Here is a 14,293-nt window from a genome sequence, read left to right on the forward strand (position 1 = left end):
TCGCCTTCCAGCACGCTGGGTCGGGACACGATGCCGGGGATCGAAGGGTGTGATGTCTTCCTCGTTAGTATAGTGGCAAGTATCCCCGCCTGTCACGCGGGAGACCGGGGTTCGATTCCCTGACGGGGAGTAGAAAGCAAGCTTTTCTTTTACCTCCTTAGAGAAAGGACTGCCTTTCACTTCTCTGTTTTCTTTCACAGCGTCGTGCACCTTTTCATTGCTCTCGCTTTCAGAGCCTCCGCACGGCACACGACTCGACATCAGAAAGCACATTGAAGTGAAAGCAGGAAGCGCTGCGACATGCACTGTGCAGATCCAGCCACACTAAGAGGTGAGTGGGTCTGTTCGATGCACAAAGAACGCTTTGATAAGCGTCAAAGGCAAGTCATTCCGAGTTGGTCGTTTGTGTTTTCTGTTCAGACGCGAAATGCTGAAATGATCTCTCGGCTCCTCGGTTGTCATTTCTGCTCCGTAAAGAAATCACAGCACGCGTCGGCTTCCAGCACGGTGGGTCGGGACACGATGCCGGGGGTCGGAGAGAGCGATGTCTTCCTCGTTAGTATAGTGGTGATTATCCCCACCTGTCACGCGGGAGACTGGGGTACATCAGGACGCGCATTGGAGTGAAAGCAGGATGCGCTGCGACATGCACTGTGCAGATCCCGCCACACTTAGAGGTGAGTGGGTCTGTGCGATCACAGCGCTAGGCGAATCCCCAATCCCCTTTTGTGCGTGGCGACAAAAGAAGCCGGTCTGTTTCCGCCCAGTTTCGAACCAGGGACTTTTCGCGTGTGAGGCAAACGTGATAACCACTACACTACGGAAACGGTAGCAAACCCTTCCCAGCGGCCCAGTGCTGAGCTTCGCCAATGCGATTCAGCTGCTTCCAGTGCCTTTATTGGAGTGCGCTGATGGACCGTGCTCTCTCTCCAGAGACCAGCACGCCTGTCATGGACGGAGCAGGAAATGCGGCGCCACATTCTACAGCCCTCTCCACGCAATCGACGAAATCGGGCTACTGAAGTGGAGAAAATCGCCTCTCCAGAAAGTGCAAATATCATCTTGGAGAGTATAAATCCTATTGCCGAAGGTCAGCCCTGTCTACCAGAGTAACCCTCCCACCTCCTGCAGCGATGATCAGCTCGTCTCTCACGCGAGAAGTCTTCGGTTGGAAACAAGCGCCCCCTCTTCTCGCGCGTTTTGCACGTTCGAGTGGTTTTAATGCGGCTCCTTCGTACACGGTGCTGATCTTTTGGAAAGCAGGAGGCAAAACTGACACGTTCCCATACCGGGAGTCAAACCCGGGCCGCCTGGGTGAAAACCAGGAATCCTAACCACTAGACCATATGGGAGCACACAACCCCGCTGTTCCGGGCATCATGCAAGCAAACTACATAAATATGAGAAAACACGCAAGAGAGTTGTCACTCAGAGTGTCGAAGGGTCGATGTATACTGGGGCTCAGTTGAAATGCAACGTCAGGACTTTTCCGAATTAGGTCACACGAAGAGAGCACAGCCTTTTCCGCCCTACCATGTGTGTATCGGTAACTCGCCGTGATCGTATAGTGGTCAGTACTTTGCGTTGTGGCCGCAACAACCCCGGTTCGAATCCGGGTCACGGCAGAATAGGGGCGTCTGCTTTTACTACTTGCGCGAATGAAGGCAAAAAAAAGCCAATCGATGTGAACGAACGGCGCTTTACAGAGGAGTACTGCCTGACTGGATCGTTGATGAACGACAGAGGCCACTCCGACCTCTTCTCGGTTTTCTTCAATGACTTACTAAGGATCTTCTTCACATTCGCCCATGCAGGGGAAGCCAGTTACACCAAAGCAAACGCAGGAAAGTGCATTTCAAGCAGAGACCAGGAGGGACTTGTTTACACCGAGAGTGGTCGGAGAATGGAACAATGCGCCCAGCCCTGTTGCTGGAGCCGATTCTTGATGAGATCTTGGGCTCACTGGATGCTAATCTTTCTGTTGTTCTTGCAGGTCCTGCGCTGCTTTTGAGCCGACAGAGCTCGTCCTGGTCTGTCGGCACAGCCCAATTGCAAATGATCGGCTCCGCGTACAGAAGGAACGTGCGTTTGGTACAAGAGTGCATGAAGGCACCGGAAATACATTGGGAACAAATGACCGGTCGCTCAAGACCTCTGTGAAGTACAGGAGCGTGCAACAAGAGGCTGTTTCCGCCCGGTCTCGAACCGGGGACCTTTCGCGTGTTAAGCGAACGTGATAGCCGCTACACTACGGAAACAGTGGGAAAAGGGGTCCCCCGGCAGTTAGTATTCAACTTCACAGCATTAGTGCTCGAGAATTCAATTGTTATCCCAACCAGTTGATATCAATTTAATTCCAAAGGTTATGTACTTGTTTTGAGTATCTAATGTAGAAGTTGTAAACAAGTTCAATTACGATACGGTCTAAATGAATGATATACCGAACTTATGTCCTCTTGATATATGTAACTTTTTGTAACTGAATGAATTTATATCTTTTGTATTCTGATAACCCTTACGATAAGATCTGTTAGGTTTACATGCATATTCTATATAATAATAAATGCATCCTCGTGTATTAGTACCTGTGTGTGCGTTGTTTGAGTTATATCGCATGGTTAGATTCTAAGACCATTAAAATAATCAATTTTGTGATTTACTGCCACAATTAATAATTGTCCCAGTAAATGCCCAAACCCCTACAGAACTGGTGCTTTGTGAGAGCACACTACAACAGTGTGTGATCTCCTGTCCCAGCCTGAGGAGCAGACAGCGAGCCTGTCTCTCAATAATACTAATAATACAGTGTGTGATCTCCTATCCCAGCCTGGGAAACTGTGAGTCAGCCACTCAATAATTATAATACAGTGTGATCTACTGTCCCAGCTTGAGGAACACACAGTGAGCCTGTTTCTCAATAATAATAATACAGTGTGTGACCTCCTGTCCCAGCTTAGGGAACAGTGAACTAGACTCTCAATAATAATAATACAGTGTGATCTCCTGTCCCAGCCTGAGGAACAGTGAGCCTGTCTCTCAATAATAATAATACAGTGTGTGACCTCCTGTTCCAGTTTGGGGAACAGAGAACTAGACTCTCAATGATAATAATACAATGTGATCTACTGTCCCAGCCTGAGGAACAGTGAGTTTATCTGTCAATAATAATAATACAGTGTGATCTCCTGTCCCAGCCTGAGGAACAGTGAGCTAGTCTCTCAATAATAATAATAATACAGTGTGATCTCCTGTCCCAGCCTGAGGAACAGTGAGCCTGTCTCTCAATAATAATAATACAGTGTGTGATCTCCTGTCCCAGCCTGAGGAACAGACAGTGAACCTGTCTCTCAATAATGATAATAATACAGTGTGTGGCCTCCTGTCCCAGCCTGAGGAAGAGACAGTGAGCATGTCTCTCAACAATAATATTAATAAACTGTGTGATCTCCTGTCCCAGTCTGAGGAACAGACAGTGAGCCTGTCTCTCAATAATAATAATACAGAACGTGATCTCCTGTCCCATCATAAGGAATAGACAGTGAACCTGTCTCTCAGTAATAATACAGTGTGTGATCTTCTGTCCCAGTCTAGGGAATTGAAAGTGAGCCTGTCTCTCAGTAATAATAATATAGTGTGTGATCCACTGTCCCAGCCTGAGGAACAGACAGTCAGCCCGTCTCTCAATAATAATAATACAGTGTGTGATATCCTGTCCCAGCCTGAGGAACAGACAGGAGTGAGCCAGTCTCTGAGTAATAATAAAGCAGATTATGATCTGCTGTCCCAGCCTAAGGAACAATCAGGAAAGAGCAGGTCTCTCGATAATAATAATACAGTGTGTGATCTCCTGTCCCAGCCTGAGGAACAGACAGTGAGCCTGTCTCTCAATAATAATAATATAGTGTGTGACCTCCTGTCCCAGCCTGAGAAACAGACAGTGTGCCTATCTCACAATAATAATAATACAGTGTGTGACCTCCTGTCCCAGCCTGGGGAACTGTGTGCCAGACTCTCAATAATAATAATACAGTGTGATCTCATGTCCCAGCCTCAGGTACAGTGAGCCTGTCTCTCAATAATAATAATCCAGTGTGATACTTCCTGTCCCAGCCAGAGGAACAGACAGTGAGCCTGTCTCTCAATAATAATAATACAGTGTGTATTATTGTGTATTATTATTTCTCAGCCTGAAGAACAGTGAGCCTGTCTCTCAATAATAATAATACAGTGTGTCATCTCCTGTCCAAGCCTGAGGAACAGTGAGCTTGTCTCTCAATAATAATAATACAGTGTGATCTCCTGCCCCAGCCTGAAGAACAGTAAACCTGTCTCTCAATAACAATAATCCAGTGTGTGATCTCCAGTCCTGAGGAACAGACAGTGATCCTGTCTCTCAATAATAATAACCTAGTGTGGAATGTCCTGTCCCAGTCTGAGGAACAAACAATGAGCATGTCTCTCAATAATAATAGAATAGTGTGTGATCTCCAGTCCCAGCCAGAGGAACAGACATTGAGCCTGTCTCTCAATTATAATAATACAGTGTGTGACCTCCTATCCCAGCCTGAGGAACAGACAGTGAGCCTGTCTCTCAATAATAATAATACAGTGTGTGACCTCCTCTCCCAGCCTGGTGAACACTGAGCCAGACTCTCAGTCATAATAATACAGTGTGATCTACTGACTCAGCCTGAGGAACAGTGAGCTTGTCTCTCAATAATAATAATACAGTGTGATCTCCTGTCCATGCCTGGAATACAGACAGTAAACCTGTCTCTCAATAATAATAATCCAGTGTGTGACTTCCTGTCCCAGCCTGAGGATCAGACAGTGAGCCTGTCTCTCAATAATAATAATACAGTGTGTCATCTCCTGTTCCAGCCTGAGGAACAGACAGTGAGCCTGTCTCTCAATCATAATAATACAGTGTGTGACCTCCTGTCCCAGCCTGGGGAACAGTGAGCCAGACTCTCAGTCATAATAATACAGTGTGATCTACTGTCCCAGCCTGAGGAACAGTGAGCTTGTCTCTCAATAATAATAATACAGTATGGTCTCCTGTCCCAGCCTGAGGAACAGACAGTGAGCCTGTCTCTCAATAATAATAATAATACAGTGTGTGACTTCCTGTCCCAGCCTCAGGAACAGCGAGCCTGTTTCTCAATAATAATAATACAGTGTGTCATCTCCTGTCCCAGCCTGAGGAACAGTGAGCTTGTCTCTTAATAATAATAATACAGTGTGATCTCCTGTCTTAGCCTGAGGAACAGACAGTGAACCTGTCTCTCAATAATAATAACCTTGTGTGGAATGTCCTGTCCCAGTCTTAGGAACAAACAGTGAGCATGTCTCTCAATAATAATAATATAGTGTGTGACCTCCTGTCCCAGCCTGAGAAACAGCGAGCCTGTCTCTCAATAATAATAATAGTGTGTCATCTCCTGTCCAAGCCTGAGGAACAGTGAGCCTGACTCTCAATAATAATAATACAGTGTGTGATCTCCTGTCTTAGCCTGAGGAACAGACAGTGAACCTGTCTCTCAATAATAATAACCTTGTGTGGAATGTCCTGTCCCAGTCTGAGGAGCAAACAGTGAGCATGTCTCTCAATAATAATAGAACAGAGTGTGATCTCCAGTCCCAGCAAGAGGAACAGACAGTGAGCCTATATCTCAATAATAATAATACAGTGCGTGATCACCTGTACTAGCCTGAGGAACAGACAGTGAACCTGTCTCTCAATAATAATAATACAGTGTGTGACCTCCTGTCCTAGCCTGAGGAAGAGACAGTGAACCTCTCTGTCAGTAATAATAATACAGTGTGTGATCTCCTGTCCCAGCCCAAAAGAAGAGACAGTGAGCCAATCTCTCAATAATAATAATACAGTGTGTGATCTCCTGTCCCAGCCTGAGGAACAGACAGTGAACCTGTCTCTCAATAATAATAATAATACAGTGTGTGACCTCCTCTCCCAGCTTGAGGAACAGACAGTAAGCCTCTCTCTCATTAATAATAATAAAGTGTGTGACCTCCTGTCCCAGCCTGAGGAACAGCGAGCCTGTCTCTCAATAATAACAATACAGTGTGTCATCTCCTGTCCCAGCCTGAGGAAAGTGAGCTTGTCTCTTAATAATAATAATAATACAGTGTGATCTCCTGTCCCAGCCTGAGTAACAGTGAACCTGTCTCTCAATAATAATAATACAGTGTGTGACCTCCATTTCCAGCCTGAGGAAGAGACAGTGAACCTCTCTATCAGTAGTAATAATACAGTGTGTGATCTCCTGTCCCAGCCCTAAAGAAGAGACAGTGAGCCTGTCTCTCAATCATAATAATACAGTGTGTGATCTCCTGTCTCAGCCTGGGGAACAGACAGTAAACCTGTCTCTCAATAATAATAATACAGTGTGTGACCTCCATTTCCAGCCTGAGGAAGAGACAGTGAACCTCTCTATCAGTAGTAATAATACAGTGTGTGATCTCCTGTCCCAGCCCTAAAGAAGAGACAGTGAGCCTGTCTCTCAATCATAATAATACAGTGTGTGATCTCCTGTCTCAGCCTGAGGAACAGACAGTGATCCTGTCTCTCAATAATAATACCCTAGTGTGGAATGTCCTGTCCCAGTCTGAGGATCAAGCAATGAGCATGTCACTCAGTAATAATAGAATAGTGCGTGATCTCCTGCAATATTCTGAGGAACAGACAGTGAGCCTGTCTCTCAATAATAATAATACAGTGTGTGACCTCCTATCCCAGCCTGAGGAACAGACAGTGAGCCTGTCTCTCAATAATAATAATACAGTGTGTGACCTCCTGTCCCAGCCTGGGGAAGAGACAGTGAGCCTGCCACTCAATAATAATATTACAGTGTGTGATCTCCTTTCCCAGCCAGGGATCAGACAGTAAATCTGTCTCATAATAATAGTAATCCACTGTCTTAGCCTGAGGAACAGACAGTGATCCTGTCTCTCAATAATAATAAAAATACAGTGTGTGACGTCCTGTCCCAGCCTGAGGAACAGACAGTGAGCCTGTCTCTCAATAATAATAATAATACAGTGTGTGACCTCCTGTCCCAGCCTGAGGAACAGACAGTGAGCCTGTCTCTCAATAATAATCAGTGTGTGACTTCCTGTCCCATCCTGAGGAACAGACAGTGAGCCTGTCTCTCAATAATAATAATACAGTGTGTGTCCTCCTGTCCCAGCTTGGGGAACAGTAAGCCAGACTCTCAACAATAATAATACAGTGTGATCTACTGTCCCAGCCTGAGGAACAGTGAGCTTGTCTCTCAATAATAATAATACAGTTTGATCTCCTGTCCCAGCCTGAGGAACAGACAGTGAGCCTCTCTCTCAATAATAATAATAAAGTGTGTGACCTCCTGTCCCAGCCTGAGGAACAGCGAGCCCGTCTCTTAATAATAATAATACAGTGTGATCTCCTGTCCCAGCCTGAGGAACAGTGAGCCCGACTCTCAATAATAATAATACAGTGTGTGATCTCCTGTCTTAGCCTGAGGAACTGACAGTGAACCTGTCTCTCAATAATAATAACCTTGTGTGGAATGTCCTGTCCCAGTCTGAGGAGAAAACAGCGAGCATGTCTCTCAGTAATAATAGAACAGTGTGTGATCTCCAGTCCCCGCAAGAGGAACAGACAGTGAGCCTATATCTCAATAATAATAATACAGTGCGTGACCTCCTGTCCCAGCCTGAGGAAGAGACAGTGAACCTCTCTGTCAGTAATAATAATACAGTGTGTGATCTCCTGTCCCAGCCCAAAAGAAGGGACAGTGAGCCTATCTCTCAATAATAATAATACAGTGTGTGATCTCCTGTCCCAGCCTGAGGAACAGACAGTGAACCTGTCTCTCAATAATAATAATAATACAGTGTGTGACCTCCTGTCCCAGCCTGAGGAACAGACTGTGAGCCTGTCTCTCAATAATAATAATACAGTGTGTGACTTCCTGTCCCAGCATGAGGAACAGACAGTGAGCCTCTCTCTCAATAATAATAATAAGGTGTGTGACCTCCTGTCCCAGCCTGAGGAACAGCGAGCCTGTCTCTCAATAACAATAATACAGTGCGTGATCACCTGTACTAGCCTGAGGAACAGACAGTGAACCTGTCTCTCAATAATAATAATAATACAGTTTGTGACCTCCTGTCCCAGCCCAAAAGAAGAGACAGTGAGCCTATCTCTCAATAATAATAATACAGTGTGTGATCTCCTGTCCCAGCCTGAGGAACAGACAGTGAACCTGTCTCTCAATAATAATAATAATACAGTGTGTGACCTCCTGTCCCAGCCTGAGGAACAGACAGTGAGCCAGTCTCTCAATAATAATAATACAGTGTGTGACTTCCTGTCCCAGCATGAGGAACAGACAGTGAGCCTCTCTCTCAATAATAATAATAAGGTGTGTGACCTCCTGTCCCAGCCTGAGGAACAGCGAGCCTGTCTCTCAATAATAATAATACAGTGTGTCATCACCTGTCCCAGCCTTAGGAACAGTGAGCTTGTCTCTTAATAATAATAATACAGTGTGATCTCTTATCCCAACCTGAGGAACAGTGAGCTTGTCTCTTAATAATAATAATACAGTGTGATCTCTTATCCCAACCTGAGGAACAGTGAGCCTGACTCTCAATAATAATAATACAGTGTGTGATCTCCTGTCTTAGCCTGAGGAACAGACAGTGAACCTGTCTCTCAATAATAATAACCTTGTGTGGAATGTCCTGTCCCAGTCTGAGGAACAAACAGTGAGCATTTCTCTCAATAATAATAGAACTGTGTGATCTTTAGTCCCAGCAAGAGGAACAGACAGTGAGCCTATATCTCAATAACAATAATACAGTGCGTGATCACCTGTACTAGCCTGAGGAACAGACAGTGAACCTGTCTTTCAATAATAATAATACAGTGTGTGACCTCCTGTCCCAGCCTGAGGAACAGACAGTGAGCCTGTCTCTCAATAATAATAATACAGTGTGTGACTTCCTGTCCCAGCATGAGTAACAGACAGTGAACCTCTCTCTCAATAATAATAATAAAGTGTGTTACCTCCTTTCCCAGCCTGAGGAACAGCGAGCCTGTCTCTCAATAATAATAATACAGTGTGTCACCTCCTGTCCCAGCCTGAGGAACAGTGAGCTTGTCTCTTAATAATAATAATACAGTGTGATCTCCTGTCCCAGCCTGAGGAACAGTGAGCCTGACTCTCAATAATAATAATACAGTGTGTGATCTCCTGTCTTAGCCTGAGGAACAGACAGTGAACCTGTCTCTCAATAATAATAACCTTGTGTGGAATGTACTGTCCCAGTCTGAGGAACAAACAGTGAGCATGTCTCTCAATAATAATAGAACAGTGTGTGATCTCCAGTCCCAGCAAGAGGAACAGACAGTGAGCCTATATCTCAATAATAATAATACAGTGCGTGATCACCTGTACTAGCCTGAGGAACAGACAGTGAACCTGTCTCTCAATAATAATAATACAGTGTGATCTCCTGTCCCAGCCTGAGGAACAGGCAGTGAGCCTGTCTCTCAATAATAATAATACAGTTTGTGATCTCCTGTCCCAGCCCAAAGGAAGAAACAGTGAGCCTATCTCTCAATAATATTAATAAACTGTGTGATCTCCTGTCCCAGCCTGAGACACAGACAGTGAGCCTCTCTCTCAATAATAATAATACAGAGTGTGATCTCCTGTCCCAGTCTGGGGAACAGAAAGTGAGCCTGTCTCTCAGTAATAATAATATAGTGTGTGATCCACTGTCCTAGCCTGGGGAACAGACAGTCAGCCCGTCTCTCATTAATAATAATACAGTGTGTGATCTCCTGTCCCAACCTGAGGAACAGATAGGAGTGAGCCGGTTTCTCAATAATAATAAAGCAGATTATGATCTCCTGTCCCAGCCTAAGGAACAGTCAGGAAAGAGCAGGTCTCTCGATAATAATAATACAGTGTGTGATCTCCTGTCCTAGCCTGAGGAACAGACAGTGAGCCTGTCTCTCAATAATAATAATACAGTGTGTGACTTCCTGTCCAAGCCTGAGGAACAGACTGTGAGCCAGTCTCTCAAAATAATAAAAATACAGTGTGTGACCTCCTGTCCCAGCCTGAGGAAGAGACAGTGAGCCTGCCTCTCAATTATAATAATACAGTGTGTGACCTCCTGCCCCAGCCTGGGGAACAGTGAGCCAGACTCTCAATAATAATAATACAGTGTGATCTCCTGTCCCAGCCTGAGGAACAGTGAGTCTGTCTCTCAATAATACAAATACAGTGTGTGATCTTCTGTCCCAGCCTGAGGAACAGACAGTGAGTCTTTCCCTCATTAATAATAATACAGTGTGTGACTTCCTGTCCAAGCCTGAGGAACAGAGAGTGAGCCTTTCCCTCAATAAGAATAATACAGTGTGTGACCTCCTGTCCTAGCCTGAGGAACAGACAGTGAGCCTGTCTCTCAATAATAATAATACAGTGTGTGACCTCCTGTCCCAGCCTGGGGAACAGTGAGCCAGACTCTCAATAATAATAATACAGTGTGATCTCCTGTCGCAGCCTGAGGAACAGTGAGCCTGTCTCTCAATAATAAAAATACAGTTTGTGATCTCCTGTCCCAGCCTGAGGAACAGACAGTGAGCCTGTCTCTCAATAATAATAATACAGTGTGTGATGTCCTGTCCCAGCCCAAAGGAAGAGACAGTAAGCCTATCTCTCAATTATATTAATAAACTGTTTGATCTCCTGTCCTAGCCTGAGATACAGACAGTGAGCCTGTCTCTCAGTAATAATAATAAAGAGTGTGATCCACTGTCCCAGCCTGGGGAACAGACAGTCAGCCCGTCTCTCAATAATAAAAAAACAGTTTGTGATCTCCTGTCCCAGCCTGAGGAACAGACAGTGAGCCTGTCTCTCAATAATAATAATAATAATAATTATAATAATAATAATAGAGTGTGTGACCACCGACAATGGCCACAAAGCCGGGGAATGGCACCTGTAAAGTGTTAATTGGGGCACAGGAACAGCCCGTCTTGTCTCGGGGGCCGGCTTCAAAGACAATACAGCAAACACAACGGGGCAGGGGAAGAAGACGACACGACACATGCAGGTACATTCAGTTCCGGCCGGAACGAGTCATTTGTCAGTGTTTTCAAGTGCTGGGAGCCGAGTAATCCTTCGCTTGTATCGTTTCTCCCCGGTGACTAGATCTCACCCTGCGACTCTCGACTGGGCTCACCCACGGCAGCCCAGCAGGTGTGAGCCTAGCTGGCACCCGGATGGGAGATTCCCCCCAGAAAAGCTCAGGTTGCTGCTGCTCCTGCAAGAGGTGTGACTGGGACCAGTAGGGAGCGCTCACCCTGCGGTCTGTGTGGCTTTCTTATGCCCCAGCATCCTGATGGCAACACTCTGCTGCACAAACAGGCGCCGCTCTTCGGGGGAGGCGTAAAACCGAGGTCCCGACCCTCCTTGGCCATTAAGAAATTCCAAGGCGTCTCTCAAAAAGAGATGCCGGAGGTGTCACTCTGGTGTTAGTGTTCCCCTTTACCAATCAGTCGGGGTCTCCTCCTAATCAGCGTCTCATATGTAACAATCAATGACGAGGCCCTCCTGTCCTGCGATATTGTACTTGTCTCCTGGCCGCTGGCTGGCGCCGTGAGATTTAGTCCTTGCGCAAGAGACCGGGGGCAGAGCGCGAACGCGGTCCCCCGCCCCCCGCAAAGTGTGCGCTCCAGGTTCCCTCTCGGGGCTCTGCAACACAGCGGAAAGGCAGCGAGAAGGAACCTCTTGCTCTGACGCCGCAAGGCCACAAGAGGGCGGAGGCGCCGCGCGCCCGGCCGACGTGTTGGACTGGTGCGCTTTATGTGCTGAAATAAACACGCGACAGCCCAGAAATGTTTTCAGAGTGCTGTGCACTGGAGGTTTTTGTCTTGTGAAGACTTGCCTTGTGCTCCTCCGTGCAGTTTGTTTGTCCTCCTCCAGTGCGAGACAAGCCAACACTAGGGAGCACATTCGCCAACATCCAGGCACGCAATGCGATTTGGAATGAAGCTCCTTTCCAAAGAGTTGCACACGATCGATCCTTCAGTCCTGCTCGGGGAGCACGGAGCCCCAGCCACACACAGCTTCAAGTAGCGAGTCAGGCGCCACTGCTTTCACTTGCGGCCACACCACCCTCAACGCGCCCGATCTCGTCTGATCTCAGAAGCTAAGCAGGGTCGGGTCTCGTTAGTACTTGGATGGGAGACCGCCTGGGAATACCTGGTGCTGCAAGCTTTTGCTCTCTCGGCCAGCAGGGGTCGCCATTGGTGCCGTAGGCTTTGGGAGGAAAACCTGGAGGATGGAAAGGTGATCTATAGCCTCATCTCTAGAGATGTTTTGTTGCTATGGCATGTGTGTGACCCATATAAAAAAAACCCCGTTTGTAAAACGAATATCGAAGCTGCCTCGAAATCTACAAATGAAGATGAGTCGATAAACCACTTGTTTTTCGTACAACTATACATATATTCATTTATTACTGATTTCATTCATTGAGCACGGATACAATAGAGGTACAGCCATTCACTGTTTGACATGTCTGCACTGGTACAGAACCTAGCAATCAGAAAATGGGTGAAACTGTCTTTAGAATTAGCATACAGTACCGAGGTCCCCATGACCAAATAAAGGCTAACCTCGATAATCAGCCTAAATAATGCAGACTACAGCAAAACAACTGACTTTGAAAAGGGAATGAATGTCCGGAACCAGCTTGAAATGCCTCTCCGGACCTCTAACTAAAAGAAACCGAGAACCAGCAGTATCATCGACTCCTTTCGAACTGGGATCCTATCGCAGCCACGCAGTTCGTGGTGTCGTAACTCTTCCATATCTGATATTGGACCAAGCACATCAGATATAATCTTTGATATAATCTTAGTGTCCACATTATTATACATCTCTGTAAAGTTCTTATATACTAAAGCATTATTCATTTGTTTAAAACACTTCTGCAATGACAGTCTCTCCACTCTAACAGAACAAGGCCTTATTATCATCAAGCGCTGTAGGAGCTGCTGTTGTTCCTCCCTGTCCTAACTCTGTGTGTGACTCAGTACTGTTCTCTTCAGGTACATCAGTCTGCTGATCTGCAGGGTCAATCAACTGAGGATCCACATCCTGCTTTTTAAGATTAAATGCATACAGTTGTTTTTTGTGATTTTGTACAGAGTCACAGTCAAGTTCTTTACAACCTTGTCTAATATTGTTAGTATCTAGATTATTAATCTTCTTTGTAAAGTCCTCAGCTACTAAGAGCCCAGGTGTCTCACTCTCCGGCTCTGCCTTCATCATGGGCACAGAGTCCAGATCCTTGACACTCTGTCTGCTGTCTGTGTGCTGCTCACTGAGTGCTTCTTTCTCTTCTGCAGCAGTGAGCTCTGTCTCCTGCATCAGACTGGAGCCCCACTCCCCCTCACTGTGCTGCTGTTCAAGAGGAGCCCTTTCCCCAGCTTCAGGGAGAGCACTGGCCTCTGACCCTGAAAACACAGGAGAAGAGAATAAAACCTTTAATGTGATCTTAGAGGAGAATTCAAAAGGAAATAATATTCATACATAAGAGGCTTAAAAATTTAATTTTGAGATAGCAAGGAAATATCATCAATAACCTTGTCTAAATTAAATTGTCAAAGCTCATTTTTTAAACTAGATATACACCAAGTAGTCAAACACACTTGAGTTGCCTGAACATAGATAACGTGAAAAGGAACTGAAAATAATAAAATAATTTTCATCCTAGTTTCTGTCCGGGTGAGGTTCTGAATCCAACAAAAGGAAATGTTCAGCCACAGTGATCAGAAAAGCATGAACTGCAGATGCAGAACAAGACTTGTTCTCCTACAAATGAAAGGGATTTTATAGCACCTAGATAGACTAGCACAGAGCACTTGTCACCCCAATATTCACAAACTGAGTGGATGCTACAGTTCACTGACACTGCACCGAGACACAGGAGAAAACATGCAAGATGGGGCCGACAGGGAAGGCTGCCGTCCTGCGAGCTCCCATTCGTCCTTGTCTATTTTTTTATTTTTTGTTGTTTTTCGTACTGCTAACTGCACATACTGCTTGCTCAGTGATTAGTTATAACCGACAAACACTTATAAACATAAGATCGAATATTGGCACAGTTAAATCTACACCAATAATTACTGCCGACTATCTGGACTGTGGTGTCTCACCTGTACCTGTACTGGGAAGAAGACGGCATCATAGGAAGAGGGGTA

The 14,293-nt window shown here is 45.8% G+C and overlaps 1 non-coding gene and 1 pseudogene across 1 annotated transcript; one reads left to right on the forward strand and one right to left on the reverse strand.

Annotated features, from left to right (window-relative positions):
- Positions 1 to 1,280: 1,280 nt before the first annotated feature.
- On the reverse strand, positions 1,281 to 1,352 carry trnae-uuc (transfer RNA glutamic acid (anticodon UUC)). The gene has a single exon. It is a non-coding gene; the product is annotated as a tRNA-Glu (tRNA).
- Positions 1,353 to 12,183: 10,831 nt separating this feature from the next.
- LOC148805353 (5S ribosomal RNA) lies at positions 12,184 to 12,302 on the forward strand (annotated as a pseudogene).
- Positions 12,303 to 14,293: the final 1,991 nt, after the last annotated feature.

Source organism: Atractosteus spatula, unplaced genomic scaffold (assembly GCF_055471065.1).
Source record: "Atractosteus spatula isolate fAtrSpa1 unplaced genomic scaffold, fAtrSpa1.hap1 Scaffold_73, whole genome shotgun sequence".
NCBI lineage: Eukaryota > Metazoa > Chordata > Actinopteri > Semionotiformes > Lepisosteidae > Atractosteus > Atractosteus spatula.